General features: G+C 48.5%; 1 long non-coding RNA gene across 1 annotated transcript in view; it reads left to right on the top strand.

Annotated features, from left to right (window-relative positions):
- LOC134956717 (uncharacterized) overlaps window positions 1-19,998 on the top strand; it is a 59,222-nt gene that overhangs the window by 21,076 nt on the left and 18,148 nt on the right. Inside the window, exon 2 of the long non-coding RNA XR_010186122.1 lies at window positions 9,938-10,062. This is a non-coding gene — a long non-coding RNA (uncharacterized LOC134956717). The remainder of the gene's footprint in view (window positions 1-9,937; window positions 10,063-19,998) is intronic.

The following is a 19,998-nucleotide window of genomic DNA, read 5'->3' on the forward strand; positions in this document are numbered from 1 at the left end:
ACCACCAGACAGTGCAGTTTATTTAATATATCCGTTCTCTGCCTGAAAAAAGCGATACACACAGTGACTCAGTCACATACCATATCTGTGTGCACTGCTCAGGCTCAGCCCAGTGTGCTGCATCATCTATATATATTATATATCTGTCTGACTGCTCAGCTCACACAGCTTATAATTGTGGGGGAGACTGGGGAGCACTGCAGTGCCAGTTATAGGTTATAGCAGGAGCCAGGAGTACATAATATTATATTAAAATTAAACAGTGCACACTTTTGCTGCAGGAGTGCCACTGCCAGTGTGACTGACCAGTGACCTGACCACACTGACCACCAGTATAGTTAGTAGTATACTTATATTGTGATTGCCTGAAAAAGTTAAACACTCGTCGTGTGACTTCACTTGTGTGTTGTTGTTGTTTTTTTTATTCTATAAAAATAAAACTCATTCTGCTGACAGACAGTGTCCAGCAGGTCCGTCATTATATAATATATAATATATACCTGTCCGGCTGCAGTAGTGATATATATATATTTTTTATATCATTTATCATCCAGTCGCAGCAGACACAGTACGGTAGTTCACGGCTGTGGCTACCTCTGTGTCTGCACTCGGCAGGCAGTCCGTCCATAATTGTATACCACCTAACCGTGGTTTTTTTTTCTTCTTTATACATACATACTACTACGACATCTCTTTATCAACCAGTCTATATTAGCAGCAGACACAGTACAGTACGGTAGTTCACGGCTGTGGCTACCTCTGTGTCTGCACTCGGCAGGCAGTCCGTCCATAATTGTATACCACCTAACCTTTTTCTTTGCATCATGTGCTGATTGGGGAGGGTTTTTTGGAAGGGACATCCTGCGTGACACTGCAGTGCCACTCCTAAATGGGCCCGGTGTTTGTGTCGGCCACTAGGGTCGCTAATCTTACTCACACAGTCAGCTACCTCATTGCGCCTCTTTTTTTCTTTGCGTCATGTGCTGTTTGGGGAGGGTTTTTTGGAAGGGACATCCTGCGTGACACTGCAGTGCCACTCCTAGATGGGCCCGGTGTTTGTGTCGGCCACTAGGGTCGCTAATCTTACTCACACAGCTACCTCATTGCGCCTCTTTTTTTCTTTGCGTCATGTGCTGTTTGGGGAGGGTTTTTTGGAAGGGACATCCTGCGTGACACTGCAGTGCCACTCCTAGATGGGCCCGGTGTTTGTGTCGGCCACTAGGGTCGCTAATCTTACTCACACAGTCAGCTACCTCATTGCGCCTCTTTTTTTCTTTGCGTCATGTGCTGTTTGGGGAGGGTTTTTTGGAAGGGACATCCTGCGTGACACTGCAGTGCCACTCCTAGATGGGCCCGGTGTTTGTGTCGGCCACTAGGGTCGCTTATCTTACTCACACAGTGACCTCGGTGCAAATTTTAGGACTAAAAATAATATTGTGAGGTGTGAGGTATTCAGAATAGACTGAAAATGAGTGTAAATTATGGTTTTTGAGGTTAATAATACTTTGGGATCAAAATGACCCCCAAATTCTATGATTTAAGCTGTTTTTTAGTGTTTTTTGAAAAAAACACCCGAATCCAAAACACACCCGAATCCGACAAAAAAAATTCGGTGAGGTTTTGCCAAAACGCGTTCGAACCCAAAACACGGCCGCGGAACCGAACCCAAAACCAAAACACAAAACCCGAAAAATTTCAGGCGCTCATCTCTAGTATATACACTCAAAGCCATTCTAAATTAATGTGTTTTTACTGGCATCTTCAAAAATCATTGCAAACACCGGTGTGCATGTAAACTGAGACAACTGCAACTCACAAGTGGTTAAAAGCATACCTCCCAACATTACCCCCTCCAGGAGGGACACAATGCTCTGCTTCTGGACTTTTCTCTTAATTTATGATTGCCATCACCTGTGCTGACCAGGTTAATGGATAAGAAAGGTGTTCCAGCACAGGTGATGACAATCATAAATTAAGAGAGAAGTCCAGCAGCAGAGCATTCTGTCCCTCCTGGAGGGGGTAATGTTGGGAGGTATGTTAAAAGGCATTTTGGCCATAGTTAAAACTACAGTATATAGGCAGTATCCTGAGAACTGGAACCCCTGGAATTTGGACCTATACTCTGACTCCATAATGAACAGAAAAGCGTTCATTTCTTTTATTCATGTACATTTGATACTTACCATTTGTCTTCATAATACATTATTCTAATAAATTAAGCTTTGAAGATCTTTATGAGTTTTGCCATGATTCCTGAGATGGTCTATTTCTAATAGACCCATGCAGTTATATACTGTGCCGCCAACAGTCTCTATAAGTATATATTTCTGATTGGTTCAAATGATCTATACCATAGGTTCTCAAACTTGGTCCTCAGGACCCCACACAGTGCATGTTTTGCAGGTCTCCTCACAGAATCACAAGTGAAATAATTAGCTCCACCTGTGGACCTTTTACAATGTGTCAGTGAGTAATTAATACACCTGTGCACCTGCTAGGTTACCTGCAAAACACGCACTGTGTGGGGTCCTGAGGACCGAGTTTGAGAACCTGTGATCTATACCATGATGATATCCTTTTTTCACTTTTCTACTGCAATATAATGGATCATTCTTTTAGGAACGACTAACAATACCACTTTCAGATATAAGAACAGAGAAATTCCCAGGTCTATCAAGCCAGGGTACTTCCAGGTCTCAGTCTGGCCCTGGCAGTGAGCCGGGTCATAGTTCCAGGAACTTTCATTTCACACATACCAAAAACTCAGGTTGATGTGCATTCACGGGTAAATACCTGGGTTTTTGATGTACTGTATGTGTGATGCCGCTTTCAGACATGTGACCAGGGAATTTACCGGATCTAGCTAGCTGGCAAAATCCTGGGTCTCAGCTCCATGACCCTAGTCAGGAGCAGGGTCGTGGACCCAGGACTTAGGGGGTTATTCAGAGTTGGTAGCAGTTTTTGCTAAAATAGCAAAAACTTCTACCAATAAAATTGCATATTGGGGGCCGTCCCAGCACAGAGCAAGGGCACCCAGCATGTGTAGCACCGCCCAGCGATGTGATCGCAATTCAATTGCGATCACATCGCAAAAACCACTGAACAGTGATCGACCCACTGCCATGTTTCCTATCCAAAAATGGCCTTGACACCCCCGCGTTTCCCGCGATACTCCCACCCCATCGATGCAAGCCACCCCCGACGGTCCGCCGCCTGTCAATCCTTCCAAGATGTGATCACATAGTGAAAGTCCGGGCATGCGCAATTCTGCCGCAGCGCATGTGAAGTTGGCCAAAAACCGGACGTTTGCGATTTTCTTTCTGTTGCATTCATCACTGAATATACATATACAGTATACTGTAAGTTTGGCGTTTTGCCCTACTTTTTCCTAAATTATAGCGCGAAGTAATATTCTTTTGCAGTATTTTATATATGTACATACTCTGCCAAAATCAAGAGATTCAGTAAAAGAAAAGCATACAAAGAAACATATTACTGCAGTAACATGCTAAATTAAAATGATTCAAGTGACCAGGGAATTGAATTTACTTGCCAGATTTGTGCTCAAACAAAATGATATATTCAAAGTCTGATTTTCTCTCTCTTCACGTTCCTGTCTTGTACGTATCAGCTCCTGGCTTAAACTCAATTTCCTGCAGTTAAAAGTTTATAAAGCTCAATGTTCCTGGGCAGGGAGCCATTTGTAATAAAAGTTCAATGCTCTCTATATTTTTATTCAGATGTCACTTGAAGATTCAATATTGTAATGTTTCTGTCATCACCCTCATCTTCATTAGAATATTCCTAATACCGCTGTTTCTGTATCTAGTGCCTGGCTACAAAACAAGGTTTCAGTCAATAATGCTTAATGTTCCTTAAAATGATCATTATAACAATATAATAATCTCTATATGGTTTTGTTAGCATTGGAAAGAGATACTTACAGTACAATGTGATTTGATTATGGTCTATAACTATTAACTATTAAAGGTCATTTAAACGGCAAAACCACTGTCCTCCTTCATCTACACCGCTACTAAGTACTGTTTCTCACTAATGATCTATTCAACCAAACAACTTGCTATTATATTATATTATATCACTGTTTGTTATTTCGTATTGTTATTGATAGTCTACTACTGTATGTACCATTGCTTACATCTGTCTTGTAATGCAATAAATGTATGTACCGGTACTGCTTGATATGTGATGCTTCAATAAACATAAATAGAGTTTAAAAAATTAATTAATAAATATTGAAATCAGTCACCATACATCTACTATATACATATCTACTGTCGTTAAAATGTCCCTCTTGTGGTGTATTCATTTTATTTAAAATAAACTCTTATCTGACTTTGAGGCCTATTTATTAACATTATTTATACTAAAATAATGTGAATAGGGTGTTTTCACAACCGTTTCACATTAATTAGTATCACTTAAATGTATTAAAGGGCTTTTGGAGCAGTTTTCATGGAAAACTGCTCCAAACACTTTAATTCACTTTATCTAGCATCCATAAGGGATATTGGGGAACACATTAGTATGGTGGGGGTATAGACGGGTACAAAGGAGCCAGTGCACTTTAAATTTCTTCAACAGGGTGTGCTGGCTCCTCCCCTCTATGCCCCCTCCTACAGGCAGTTTAGAAATAAGTGCCCTCAGGAGAGGATGCACACTCTGCAAGCTCCAGAGTTTTTCTTCAATTTCATTTAAACTTTTACTTATTTCGATATGCTGTTTGGGCAACAGCATACCTGCACCGTGGGAGTTAGGGGGGGAGACGGTTACTGGCCTCATGGGGTGCAGAGCTGCTTCTCCGCTGCAGGACCACCGCCCTGAGGGGCTGTTTGTTCAGCGGGGCACTGCACCTTAGCTGTCTCGCAGCCGCAGTTTGCCGCACACCCCTAACAGAGCCTGAAGATGATTGTCGTGGTGAGTACAAGCCGGGGACCCCGCTAGGGGTCCCCCCTGGTTCACTGTGTGGCAGAAGCGTAGGTGAGGCATACTGGCTGGAGCGGTGTTGTACCAAGCATTTATGTGAGGCTACACAGCCTGTGGAGACATTGCCTGGCGCCATAGCGGGGGGTGGAGCTACATCAGAGCGGGCTCGGCTGCATTTTGGAGCCTGCCTCTGCATAAGCAAGCAGCAGCAGCCTCATGCAACTCCTCAAAACGGTCACAGGATCACTGGTACTGGGTGTAGAGGGTGAGAGCCGCTATTAGTGCACAGTTTACATTGCTTTGGGGAATTCTCTGTACAGCAGTATCACTGTTATATGTTGCTACATAAAACGCTGACAGTCTCACTGGGGCTGTACAGTGTTGGGTGCGCTGGTGTCCTCTCTTCTGTGTTTCCTCTCGCATGCAATGTGGACTCTCTTCCCTTCACAGGTGAATGGCTCTTCGGAGGCGAATTGGACGCATGGATCTCCAAAGCTACTGCTGGGAAATCCATGTTTCTTCCCTCAGGGGCTCCACCTGCTAGACGTACCTACCCGGGACGTCTACTCAGTCCTTTCGGTCCTCCAGATTTCAATCTAGGGCCAGAGGTGCCTCCAACGCAGCTCGAGGCACCAGAGGTAAGCCTAAGAAACCAGCCATTTGCCGGCTCTCAGGAACAGAGCACGAGTTCAGCTTCCGCAAAGACTTCAGCATGAGGAGATCTCGTGGTGGGAGCTCGGTTACGTCACTACAGCCACATCTGGGTTGGTTCCTGCCAGGATGCCTGGGTAAGGGGCTTATCTCTCAGAGTTACAAGCTGGAGTTTGACGGTGCTCCTCTCCAACGATCTTTCAAATCAAACTTACCAGCTTTGGAAAATGTGTGTGTTACGCTACTACTGGCCATCGAAAAGTTGGTCCAGTCCCAGGTCATTGTTCCAGTATCCCTGCAACAGCAAGGACAAGGTTACTATTCCAGTTTGTTTGTAGTGCCAAAACCAGATGGGTCTGTGAGACCCATTTTGAATCTGAAGTCCTTGAATCCTTACCTGAAGGATTTCAAATTCAAGATGGAATCTTTAAGGGTGGTAATCGCAGGCCTGGAACAACAGGAAATCCTAGTGCCCCTGGATATCAAGGACGCCTACCTCCATATCTCAATTTGGCCTCCTCATCAGGCCTATCTGAGGTTCGCCCTGCTGAACGATCACTACCAGTTCCAGGCGTTACCCTTCGGCCTGTCTAAAGCGCTGAGGGTGTTCACGAAGGTGATGGCGGAAATGATGTTTCAGCTCAGAGTCCAGGGGGTCAACGTGGTTCCTTACCTGGACGATCTCCTGATAAAAGCGAGTTCCTGGGAGCTTCTACTGCTTCATATAGATCGCACTATTCAACTTCTGTCTCACCACGGGTGGATCCTCAATCTACAGAAGTCTCACCTGTCTCCTGTTTCTGGGAATGCTACTGGATACTGTAGTGCAGAAAGTGTTGCTCCCAGAACACAAAGCGAAAACACTCCAAGAAATGGTTCGCATAGTTCTCCGACCTGCTCGAATATCCATCCATCTTTGTATAAAATTTTTGGGAAAATGGTGGCCTCATACGAGGCGATACAGTATGGAAGGTTCCATGCCAGGCCCTTTCAATTGGACATCCTGAACAAGTGGTCTGGTTCCCATCTTCAGATGCACTGGATGATTCAGCTGTCACCCCAGGCCAGGATTTCACTCCTGTGATGGCTACAGTCTCCAAATTTGCTGGAAGGTTGATGCTTCGGGATTCAGGATTGGATCCTCCTCACAACGGATGCGAGTCTGAGAGGATGGGGAGCTGTCACCCAGGGGGCGCATTTCCAGGGCAGGTGGTCTGCCCAAGAGGCCCTGCTTCCGATCAACATCCTGGAACTTCGGGCTATATACAATGCTCTGATTCAGGCTTCCCCTCTGCTCCAGGATCAGGCAATCCAGGTTCAGTCCGCCAACGCCACGGTAGTGGCGTACATCAATCGACAAGGAGGGACAAAAAGCAGAGCCTGCATGCGAGAAATGTCAATAATACTCCTCTGGTAAGAAAGAAATGCAGGAGCACTGTCCGCAATCTTCATCCCAGGAGTGGACAACTGGGAAGCAGTCTTTCTGAGTCGCCACGATCTCTACCCGGGGGAGTGGGGACTACACCCTCAGGTGTTTCAGCAGATCATCGACAGGTGGGGTTGCCCCCAGATCGACTTGATGGCATCTCGCCTCAACAAGAAACTTCACTTCTATTGCTCGCGAACCAGAGACCCTCAGGCGAGCGCAGTGGATGCGCTGACATCGCCTTGGCCTTACCAGCTGACCTACCTACTATATTTCCCCCGATTCCGTTGATTCCAAAGGTGCTCAAGAGAATCAGGCATCAGGGAGTGCAGGCGATCCTGATTGCCCCGGATTGACCCCAGAGAGTGTGGTAAGTGGCTCTTCTGGACATGTCCATAGAAGACCCTTGGCCTCTGCCAATAAGAAAAGATCTTCTTCAGCAAGGACCGTTCATTTACCCGGACTTACGGCGGCTTCGTTTGATGGCATAGAAGTTGAGCAGAACATCCTAGCTCACAAAGGGCTTTCCAAAAAAGTAATTGCCACTATGGTGCAAGCCAGGAAACCCGTGACGTCAAAGCACTATCATCGTATCTGGCAGAGATATATCTCCTGGTGCAAGGAATGCACTTATCCGTCTGCAGAGTTCCACTTGGGAAGATTCCTTTGTTTCCTGTATGCTGAAGTGGATAAAGGTTTACGTCTGGGATCAATTAAGGTCCAGATTTCAGCTCTTTCAATCTTCTTCCAGAAGAAGTTGGCTATGTTGCCAGAAGTCCAGACCTTCTTGCAAGGTGTACTTCACATACAACCTCCGTTTGTGCCGCCTATGGCACCTTGGGACTTGGAGGTGGTGTTAAGATTTCTACAGTCTTCCTGGTTTGAACCTCTGACAACGGTAGAAGATAAGTACCTCACATGGAAGACCGTGATGTTACTGGTCCTGGCTTCTGCTAGGCATGTCTCAGAATTGGGGGCCTTATCATGTAAAAGTCCATACTTGGTCGAGAACAGAGAGGAGCTCGGGACTAGACAGCAGTTCCTGCCGAAGGTGGTCTCCGCGTTTCACTTGAATCAACTTACTGTGAGTCCATCCAGTTGGGGCACTTCTGCTCCTCCGAAGGCATTGGATGCGGTGCGAGACTTGAAGATCTATGTCAAGAGGACGGCTCGTGTCAGAAAGATGGATTCCTTGTTCGTGCTGTATGATGCGCAGAAAAAGGGTTGCCCTGCTTCAAAGCAGTCCATTGCTCGTTGGATTAGGCTCACTATCCAACAGGCCTATATGTCAGCAGCCTTACCTATTCCACAGTCTCTGAAGGCCCACTCTACAAGATCGGTGGGGTCTTCCTGGGCGGCTGCCCGTGAAGTCTCGGCCCTGCAACTGTGCCGAGCTGCTACCTGGTCGGGGAAGAACACCTCTGTGAAGTTCTACAAATTTGATACCATGACCAAAGAGGATACCCAGTTTGGGCAGGTGGTGCTGCAGCAGTCTCCACACATTCCCGCCCGTTCTGGAAGCTTTGGGACGTCCCCATCTTACTAATGTGTTCCCCAATATCCCTTATGGATGCTAGAGAAAATAGGATTTTGATACCCTCCAGTAAATCCTTTTCTTGTAGTCCATAAGGGATATTGGGCGCCCGCCTCTGTGCGGTGACTTTCTGCAGGTTCTCTGTTCTGGGTTACCTGTTCAGCTGTTGCTGTTTTGTGTTGACAGCCGTTGCTGGCCAGGTTATGTTATGGTGTGCTGGTGTGTAAATCTCACCACGCTTATTGTTGTTATGTTCCTTCTCTCAAGTATGTCATTTCTCCTTCAGGCACTGTTTTACCTATAACTGCCTGTAGGAGGAGGCATAGAGGGGAGGAACTAGCACACCCAGTTGAAAAAATGTAAAGTGCACTGGCTCCTTTGGACCCGTCTATATCCCATCGTACTAATGTGTTCCCCAATATCCCTTATGGACTACAAGAACAGGATTTACCGGTAGGTATCAAAATCCTATTTTTATTTTGTAACCTACATTGCATTTCCCATACTTATAATAGGAAATGCGATCTGGGACGGATTTACTAAAATAAAAAAAATGTGAAAAAAAAATCGCAGTGAGCTCTGTGATAATTTTGACAGCTCAGGCTGGCAAAATCACAGGGCAGCACTGCCTTCTGCACAGCTTTCTCTGCCCCCTAGACAGGTCAGTGTGATCAGCTATGTGTGTCCGAAGCTGATCACTTGGAACAAACAAAAACAAAGTAAACAAAGCCAAACAAACTTACTGTACTTACCAGTCCAGGGAGCCGGTGATAGGTGCTCTGCTGCAGGCTGCCGGGTGCCGGGTCCTCCATGCGCTGTGACCCCCAGTGCAGTAAAGTGACGCTGCAAAACGGCAGCTCACTTTACAGCACCGGGGGTCACAGCAGTGCACAGGATCCGGCAGCCCTGCAGGAGCAGCAATGATCGGCTCCCTGGACTGGTACGTATATTTACCATGCGGCACGGGGGGGGGTTAGTCGCGATGGGGGGTTGACCCGGTGGCGGCAGTGGTGGCGCAAAATACCCCAATGATGCTGCGGACAGGCATTGCAGGGACAGAGCTTGCTCGCAAGCTCTGTCCCTGCATGCGATAATTGATACATCTGTGCCATGTAATCAGTTATCGCAGTGCGGATTCGGGCGATTTTATCAGTGCGGATTAGGCCCCTTTCTGAAGACAGCATATTCAAGAGATTGTTTTAAACAGAAATGTAATACATATAACAGAAAATATATATTCAGTTGCACCCAAGTTTGGACAAGAGACCATCATAAAAGCTGGAATCTCAGAGGCAGAATAACTTCAGAATCAGCCTTATTTATCACCATGAAGATTGAATACAATTATTTAACTTTGCTAATATTTTATTTTATAACAGGTTCTGGAGCATCTGCAATATTTTTGTATCATTCAAGAGGCGAATAATGTTCAGCTCCGGATAAGCATCAAGCATGACTTTCCACAAGCTAGTTCAAACCCGCCATGGGAGACCTCATTTAAAAGGTGATTTTGAGTTAACAAATCCTGCTTAATCTGAACTGTCACATCTGATGCTTTAATCTTATTTGATAAATTGTATTTAAAACTAAGAAGCTACTTTCAGTAGGTAGCTGTTTCAACACGAGATTAACGTTGACTGCAATCAGTGATACTGGTGCTCACTGTGGTGTGAACACTCAAGAATGGAGAGTTTTCATAGGCCTGGAACCTTTGCTTAGACTTGTGTGTTGTATTGGTACAGAATGTCTCATTTACAGATGTGCACAACACAGTGCAAATGTTGTTTTGTGATGCAACACCTAACTTTGCACACAAATCGGGGCGACAGTACCAATATTGCTTTTTAAAGTGTTTGCTCCAACTGCTCAAATTAAGTAATAAAAAAATGAATAGTGTGTGTGTGTATATAATTACCTCCCAACGTTCTTCTTTATTAAAGAGGGACACATGCGCGGCTTCGCTGTGCACTCCCAAAGAGGGGCATGGCATCGAAAAGGGGGTGTGGCTTCACGGTGATGCCACGATTGTAAGCCACACCTCCCTTGTCCGTCACTAAAGGGGACATGCCCCGCGCTCTATGAGCTGCTGACATGCCCCTTCTCTCTCTGTCACTCGTGAACAGAAGCTGTGCACATGCGCACAGCTTCTTTTCACCGCTGCAGAGCAACAGTGACAGGAGCCTCCCAACTGCCCCCCCACCCCCACCACGGGACACTGCGGCCCGGGGATTGGACAGCGGGACAGTCCCAAAAAAACGGGACTGTTGGGAGGTATGGTATATACGAAAGTTACATTTTTTTAAAAACGTTGATATTTCAACACCGACTATGAGTAGTTATCTAAAGTCATCTTGAGTGCCTCCTCCATGGACTTTATATATATATATGAATATATATATATATATATATATATATATATATATGCAGTCATGTAGAAGTGGCACTCTGGGTTCTTGCTAGGATGCCGGGGTGCCTTCCTGGAAATAATTGTATATCATACCAGTTTCCTTAGGGCAAAGGAGAGGCGGCACTCATCCGGTCTTGAGTAAAGGTGAAAAAATGCTGTTTATTCACAAAGTTTCAAAGCTTACATGCTTTGTCATCAGGTGCATAATAGTGTAAATTGCAAAAGACATACCTTATATAGGGAGGATAAATGATCCTCAGATGCAGTGCATCAACGTGATCTCCCGCCAAGTGGATCCGGTCCAGTGATGTCACTGATGCGCCAGAATCCAGATTGGACCAGCAGGGGTTGCTAAGTAGCCAAATGCCGCTGGCTCGAGCGGCCGGAAGGGCGGGTTTAAACATGAGACCTGTGCTGTATACACGCGTTGTCTCAGTAACCAAATGCCGCTGGCTGGGGCGGCCGGAAGTGACGTGTAGTTGCTAGGAGATGGCCACGCCATAGAGGGGGGAAGCAGCCGTGTTTATCGTTGCTATGCAACGTGCGGCTGACGGCCAATGGGGAAGCGCTGGGTGTGGCCACCGGACCGGGGACACCACTCTGAAAGAGAGAGGGCAACAGTGAAAATAACGTGAAAAAGATCCAAAATACAAATTCACATACCAAAGTGGGCATTTGTACATGGAAATAAAGATACATATGGAACCAAAGATAAATATGGAACTACTGAAGGGGATGCTGTCCATGCATGTCACAGGAAAACATTCCAAAGGATCTTTTCATTTAAACCCTTAGGGGCAATGGTGTCTAGGATGTAAATCCATTTGGATTCAATTTGAAGCAGTCTCCTTGCTCGATCTCTACCCCGTATGGATGGAGGTACATGATCAATAATTTTGTATCGGAGTGCAGATAGTTGGTGTCCAGCCTGTAAGAAATGTTTGGCTACTGGTTGGTCTGAACTTTTTGTGGTGAGCGCTTGTTTAATTGATGACTTATGCATGGCCATGCGTTCTTTGAACATGCGGGTAGTTTGCCCTATATAGCTCAACCCGCATGGGCATGTAATCATGTAAATGACGTACCTTGTACTACACGACAGGAAATGATTGATTTTGTATTTTTTTCCCGTATGTGGGTGATTGAATGTTGATCCAATTTCAAGACGACTACATGTAATACATGAGACACAGCGGTAACACCCTGTTTTTTTGTAGAAGGTGTTGGGTTGTTTAGATAGCAATGGGGTTATGTCTGTCTTGACAATCATATTCTTCAGGTTACGTCCCCTGCGGTAGCAAATTAAAGGTTTGTATTGTTGTAAACCTGGAAGGTCCTTGTCAGTGGTGATAATGGGCCAAAGTGCCTTGGTGGCCTTTGCGATGACTGGACTGGCAAGAGTATATTCAGTGGTAAATGGCAGAAGTTGTGAAGACTGTGATTTCCGTTTGACAGCTAATAGTTGTTGTCTAGAGTATTTCATAACCTCCATTTTTTGCTGTTTTAATTGTTGAAGGTTATATCCCCGTTGTGTAAATTACTCCACTATATTGTCTATGGCAGCCTCAACGTCCTCAGGGTTACTGGTGATGTGCGCTACACGCATCATTTGGGACTTGGCTAGTCCTTTTTTAAGGGCTGGAGGGTGGAAGCAGGGTGTTACGATCTGTGTCTTTTACGTATACTGAAGTTTGTATAGTATTGTCCTTGCATCCTAGCAAGAACCCAGAGTGCCACTTCTACATGACTGCATATCTATTGGGACCAGCAAAGTCCCTAATTAGCGAAGAGGCACCGGGCAATAATATACTATCAGCACCTTTGTAGCTTCTACCAGTGCATTTTCCCTGACACTAAGCACTTTTTTCAACTAAGCACTTTACCACTGAAGCACCTTTATATCACTTGCACTAGCACTTTGATACCACTATGGAGGCATCTTCAAGCAAAACGGACCACTTTGCCTTCACTAGTATGGAACTACCCAAGGGAGAAACATTGGGGGTAATTCCAAGTTGATCTCAGCAGGATTTTTTTTTTAGCAGTTGGGCAAAACCATGTGCACTGCAGGGGAGGCAGATATAACATGTGCAGAGAGAGTTAGATTTGGGTGGGGTGTGTTCAATCTGCAATCTAATTTGCAGTGTAAAAATAAAGCAGCCAGTATTTACCCTGCACATAAACAAAATAACCCACCCAAATCTAACTCTCTCTGCACATGTTATATCTGCCTCCCCTGCAGTGCACATGGTTTTGCCCAATTGCTATAAAAAAATCCTGCTGCGATCAACTTGGAATTACCCCCTTTGTCGTTCACTGATGATCAAATTACACAGATACTATTTACCAACAATGATGACTTTTCCATAGAATCCTCCACAGCAGAGGACATCTACCATCAACTTCTCAAGCTTAAAAAATGGGAAATAGACTTCCAGTTACACGGCAGTATGCTGTCGGATTATTTTAGATCAAAAATGATTCCCCGGGGATTTCGTACAAAAAACTGCCCCACCATAGGACGCCACAATGCAGAATTTTGTCGTCGTTGGATAGCTATTTTAAACAAATGCAGCCTAGACGTAATGATCCTGGTCATTGAGGAAGCAGGAAAAGAGCTCAAGTTTACCAAAACGAAAATACAAACCCTGTCGGAAACACATGTAACAACTCTACAAGATCCTGCACATCAGCATTTATGGAATCGTTTAAAAGCACAATGTGACCAATATAGAAAAGATCTGCTAAAGTATAAAAAAGGCAAACTGCATACGGTCACGGCCGACTATGACAATCACCAAGTATATAAGTGCCTGACAGGCACAGACAGGCCCCAGGGAATACCAAGACGTGATCCTAGAGGATCTTGGGGAAACAAAAAATACCGGCAAAGACGGGAACCTGCCACATCCAACAGTGACAGCGACTTTCAAATGGCTGACTCAGATGATCCATCTACTCCCAGGTTGGCCCCTTTAGGGACCACCAACAGGGCCAAAGCCGACATCCCTCCATCAGGCCTACACGGCCCTGGGAGACAAAATCAAAGGATCCACAAAGGCCACAAAAGAAAAGAAAAAGAACACCTGATCCACAACCTATCCTCTAGAATCTTCACATCTGCCGAACTAGATGTCTTATTCAAAGGTTTATCCTTCATCCCCACTAACAAACATAGGGAGTTTGAATGGAAAGTGGAAAACCATAAATTCACAAGATCACTGCGTCTCAAGGAACATTTTCAACATCAACCTTCAATAGAAGCTTCACCACTTGCTTTCACATTAAAAAACAAATTAAAAAGGAATGTCACCACATTTGACCCCATGTCATCGAACGCATCAATCAAAACATTCTCCAGGTTTATGGATGATTCAGTTCAAAAGTACAATGCGGCACAACCCAAAATTTATCACAATTTATACAAACTGCCCTTAAAGCTCTGTCCAATTATACAGACATCATCATACGCCCCGCGGATAAAGGCGGGGTTATAGTCATACAATACATTAATGACTATAAAACTGAATTAGAATCCCAATTGTCAGATGTAAAAGTGTATGAAAAACTGCCACGTGACCCCACCGAAATGTACCAACAGGAATTGGATTCCATTTTGACTCAAGCAGCACGTGACGGCTTACTGGACCCCAAAATTGTCAAAAAACGTCAAACTACATCTCCCAGGGTCCCAGTGATATACAGATGTAGCCACTTTTATCTTGACCGATTCTCCGCCAAGACGGACGTTTAGTCACGCTAAGGCGATAGCTGAGTTTAATCACAGGCAGGCGCGTTGAGGCGATTCTAGATACTCAGCATGCATTACACATCTCCACCACTGGGTGGCTAATGCTCCACTAATCCAGTACTTTCGATCGTACAGTATAGTGGCGGATTGATCTACAGCTCTGGCAATTGGTCAGTGACGACTGTAATGTTAATACTGTAAGCGTAACGGGAGGCGGTGGAAAAAGATGGTGACCTACACTGTGCTTTTAAAATACATGTACAGTACATGAGCGTCTGAGTTCCCTAAGGCATAATGGGAATGGTGGGCTAGCGGGAAGCGGTGGAAAATACCGTGCTTTACAAATGCGAGCGTCTGAGTCCCCTAAGGCATAAACCAACACCAATGGGGAGGGGGCCGGGCGCTTGTGACAGGACGGTACCGTACGGAAGCACTCGCCGCTTGCCGCGTCCCGTCGACTGCGCACAGAATAGAAGGTCAAGCCGCACGAGGCCTGACCACATAGGGGATTCCCGCTTACCGTCAGTAACCGCCTGTTACTGACTCCACCCACTGCGTTGTGGGCGGGTTCTCGCTGCCACCACCAAACTCCTAACCTGCCGTGGCGTTTGGAACCACGGTTCTGCTCTGTATGTGCCGACGCACTGCCTTACCACACCTGTGTGGTGTTGACGAATCCCCTCTAGCCACTTGCTAGGCCTCTACCGGTAGCTGGCGGAAGGCGGAGCTTGGAGACGTCAGGTGCTTCCCTGGACAGCCGGAGAACGGGGCTAGGTTTGGCCTAACCCTGTAGGTCACAAGATGAAGCAGTCTTGAGGCAAAGATGTTTATTGCTCAGATAACCTTTAAAAAGGCTCCTCCCTATTGCTAGGGGCAACAGCATACAATCAAGATGTTTTCAGCAGAAGAAGATGTTACAATTACACACTCCTATGGGCCAACTGCCCTTCTTTTATCCCTCTCCAAGACCCCTTACCACAGGGGGTAAGCCCGCCCTGTGGTGCACAACCAATCAATGTTTACCCATGAGCTGTGCATGCTCTGGTCTCATGCACACCTAACATTGTTCCCTATGGACAGTGGGGAGTGGTCGGTCTCCTTGGACTCTACCATCTGGGAGAGTCAGGATACTCCCCGGTGCCGTTCAGTCTGGTTGGGGGGAAGTTTTCCCTCCTAAACTGACTTCCAGAAACCTGCCCGGGACCCCTCTCACTGCCTGCAGCCTGGATTTGGGCTCCAGAGCTGGGCAGCCTGGCTCCCCGGTCCAGGTTTCTTGGCACTACGGCTGATCTCCATGGAGCTCCAAGAAACCACTCAGCTTGTTTCATAGCTAAGCTGCTTCTCTCTCTCCCTGTGCCTCTTGGAAATGTGAGGCTGGATGGGAAAACATTCCGTTTTTGGGGAAAAGGTCTGGGAGAATCCATCAGCCTGCACAGCTATGGATTCCCCCCTCCTGGGACACACAATCAAGTAAGTGCAATTTATCTTTAAATACATTACATTTAAATCACACTGTACATTTCCCTGTAAATATACACTGAGCCTGTGCCCTGCACAGACTCTACATACTCAGGCACTGCAGTGCCTTACAACACACTGTATGTCATTATTTAACTACTGTGCCCAGCGCTCAGCGCTGGGCTTCCCTAGCCCTGCAGCCTGGCTGCTAGGGCTCTCTCTCAGTGCTGGAGGTATGGGGCTGGCTTCCCCCATCCTCCAGCCTGCCTTCCTGCCTCTGGGGTTCCAGGGAGCTGGCTCTCCCTGTCCCCCCAGTGTGGCACTAACCAGTGGCCTCGCCGCACGCAGCGGCGCACCCCCCTGTACCGAAGTCCGGCGGCCCGGGACACTTGTCCCGGCCGCCGTGACCCTGGCTTGTTTCAGCGCTGAGGCGCCGGGAGCGTAGCTCCCGGACCCCAGCGCTTCACCATCCTGCTCGGCAGCCTAATGTCCCCCACACCGCTAGGGAGCCGGCTAGCCCGGTCCCCCATGAGCGGCGCTGACTATTAGCCTCGCCGCAGCGTCCGGCGGGAGCCGGGCTGCGGCGCACCCCCCTCGCCAGCTAGCAGCCCGGGACGTCCGTCCCGGCTGCCACGGCTGGCCACCTCCGACGGGCTGAGGCGCCGGGAGCAGAGCTCCCGGCCCCCAGCGGCGGCTCTCACAGAGAACACTGCAGCGGGAGCCGAGCTCCCAGCCGCTGCGCTCACCCTTCTCCCCGGCGCGCACACTCCAGTGCGCCCGGGGCTACACTGACCGCTGCCGGGAGCGGAGCTCCCGGACTCCGGCGGTCAGCGGCTGCCTTCTCTCCCCCGGCGCGCACACACTGCTGAGCGCGCCGGGGGGCTGTCCTCCCTGCCGTGGTCTCCGGAGGGGTCCGGGACCACGGCACATCTTAAAATACAAATATTTTACACAGTGCAATACATTTTTCAAATCTGGCGCCAAGCGCCCTTTGTCCCTCCAAATGGCGCCGGGCACTAGGGGTTAACCCCTTCAGTGCCAAAGCGGCCATTTGCCTCGTGGCTGGGGCTCTCCGGCCACACTCCTCCCCCCCCCATTCAAGCGGGTCAACCAGGGACCCATGTCCCAACGATTTGGGTCCTGGTCCCGCAGTCCGTTGGGGTGAAGGGGACGCTACCTGGGGGGTGTAGGCTCTGGCCTAGACAGTTCATCCATAGTGTAGTGGACCTCTCTTCGTGGGTGCAGAATGTTCAAATAGTCCACCTGAAGTCCAAGTTCAAGGCTCCACCACAAAAGTCTGTCCAATTCCCCCAAGGTAGGTTGCAGCCACCTAACAGGTAGGTGGTAAGTCACCACGGTGGGGGGCCGGTTACAAACAAGTGCCACCCACGGTGTCTCAACTGTGGCATACCCCACCTCCCACAATAGCAGTTTCCTGCTTAAACAGGCCACAGGGTGCTCCTGCCCATATGGCTCTTTCTGGCTCGGTACTGCTCCCAGTCCGTGCAGTGGCGCAATAGTTCGTAACACACAGTCCTGGTCAAGAATGTGCGCCATCAGCACTGGAGCGGGTATCCGAGCCTCCTTCAATGACTGGAATGCCAACTCGCAAGCGGGTGCAAAGTCCACTGACTTGGGAATGCCCTTCCTAGCCATCTCTGTTAAGGGGTTCACTACAGGACTAAAGTCAATGACAACATGTCCGTAGGGCCTTACAGGTTCTAAGGTCAGTACCGGTCTGGGTGATGTGGGTCGGAGACAGCCTCTGGTTGCCTCCACCCCCTCTGGGTTGGGCCTACCCCTGTCTCCTCCCACATGGTGCCCCAGGCACTGCACCTCCGTCATACCTATCTGGCAACTGTCTGCCCTAACTGTCAGACCTGCCCTCCAATCCTCCTCCGTCGACCTATGACTCGGGAAACCTACCCTGTCACCTAGGCCTACTCCTTCCTCCTCGTCCGTTACCTGTGCCACAGTGATGGCGGCCAGACCACCAGCCTCTGGATCCTGTGTGGCATCCACTACAGGGAGGCTGCGTGTCTTCCCCGATCTACTGCGCACAGGCAGGGGACCTGCTATGTCCACAGCAACTTGCTGCAAGGGTTCTCCTATGGGCAGAGGCCCAGAGACAACACAACCGCTGGAGTGCCCCGGCTGCCAACGCATGGCACCAGCCTTACAGTTGGTCTGGGCGTCATCCGACATTCCAGACCAGGGTAAGCTCTGTGTCAGGCACTTCAGGGTACGGTCTGTCCCCGGGTTACTGTCCAAAGGGGTTTCACTGGCAACCGACACCGGTTGCGCAGGAACGTTCCCTGAGGGGACCAGTTGGACACATTCCCTATCTGGTCTATCCCCTCCCACTTTCCTGGCTACCCTGTACCTTAACCCTTCCCGCCAGGTCAACCTCCCCGCCCCAACCCTGTCAAGGCCGCTGCCAGAGTGGCGCCTCATGCCTTTCGGGGATGGGTCAGAGAGTTGAGCCTCCCTAAACTCCTGCCTGTGGCCCTCAATCTCTCCTAAATTGGGACACTCTACAGGGGGATCTAGGTGGGGACTACTAGGGTCAGTCTGGTAGGGGTCAGTCATGGAAAAGTCAGTGTGGTTTCTCATACTCACCGCCGGAGTTGGCAAACCACTTGGGTCAGGAGCATCATTGGGCACCCCCACAGGATTACACGAGCTGGAACCGACATCCTCTGCGTTGCTAGGGGACGTAGGCATACCAGAGGCAAAAGGCATGCGGGGTCGATGTACTGATCTAGCCGCTGTAATCTTTTCCTCTGGGCTGGTTGATGCTGTGGTTGGCTGTGCTGGCAGTTGTCTAGCAGCTGTAGTCTTTTCCTCTGGGCTGTGCTGGAGTAGCTGATGTCAACGGTGGGTTTGGAACTTGACTCCGGGGAATGGCGCCAACAAACGTAGTGACGATCCCACCACCCAGGTCATTTCCTAGGACCACATCAGTTGGGAGACCATCCATGACGGCAACTTCTCGCAACTCTGGTCCAGCTCCCCAGTCCAGGTAGACTCTTGCCATGGGAACCGCTTTTTCTGTTCCTTCTGCCAGGGTGACCGTGGCAGTGCGACCCTGCAATACTGCAGCAGGATCTATAAGGTGGGGGCTCACCACAGTGATTGAGGCCCCAGAGTCTCTTAGGCCTTCTCCCTGCAGGGGTCCCACGTGGACCGGCTGCAGGTGCCTCCACATGTTGTGTAGGGGCTGTTTGGCCATGCAGGTGACTCTCTCCGCAGAGTGCACCTGTCTCTCGCCACACTCCATCGGACTGACTGGAGGGGGAACAGTCTCTGTAGGCTCATCTCCTCTCGTCAAACAAGCGAGCCGGGCTCCAGCACTCGGATTTGGGGCACGAGTCTGGGGTGCTTGGGATGCAGGACAGTTCATCCTCAGATGTCCGATTTTCCCACAGCCGTAGCACTTCTTCTCCAGTCGTGGCACCGATGATCTCTGATCAGTTGCAGGGACGCTGCGGTGCGGTTGCTGGCCAAGAGCACCCGGGTTGGAAGATGCTTGTCTTTGGGGGTGATGAGCTGAAGAGGGTGGTCCCCTTGGTGGTACAGTCTGTTGGAGCTGGCTGCTGGCGGGGCGCTTCTGCCCCCGTGGCCGAATTGCCACATATTTGTCGGCTAATTGGGCAGCCATTTTTAAGCTGGGTGGCTCCCGATCTAGCACCCACTCCTTCACTTCTTGGGCGCACCTGCGGTAGAACTGCTCCCTGCAGATCAGGTCGATCAGTGCGTCCCATGTAGTGGCTTCCGAATCCTTCACCCACTTCACCACGTACTGCCGCAGCTGGGTAGCGAAC

The sequence above is a fragment of the Pseudophryne corroboree genome, chromosome 9, assembly GCF_028390025.1.
Source record: "Pseudophryne corroboree isolate aPseCor3 chromosome 9, aPseCor3.hap2, whole genome shotgun sequence".
In the NCBI taxonomy this organism is placed as follows: Eukaryota; Metazoa; Chordata; class Amphibia; order Anura; family Myobatrachidae; genus Pseudophryne; species Pseudophryne corroboree.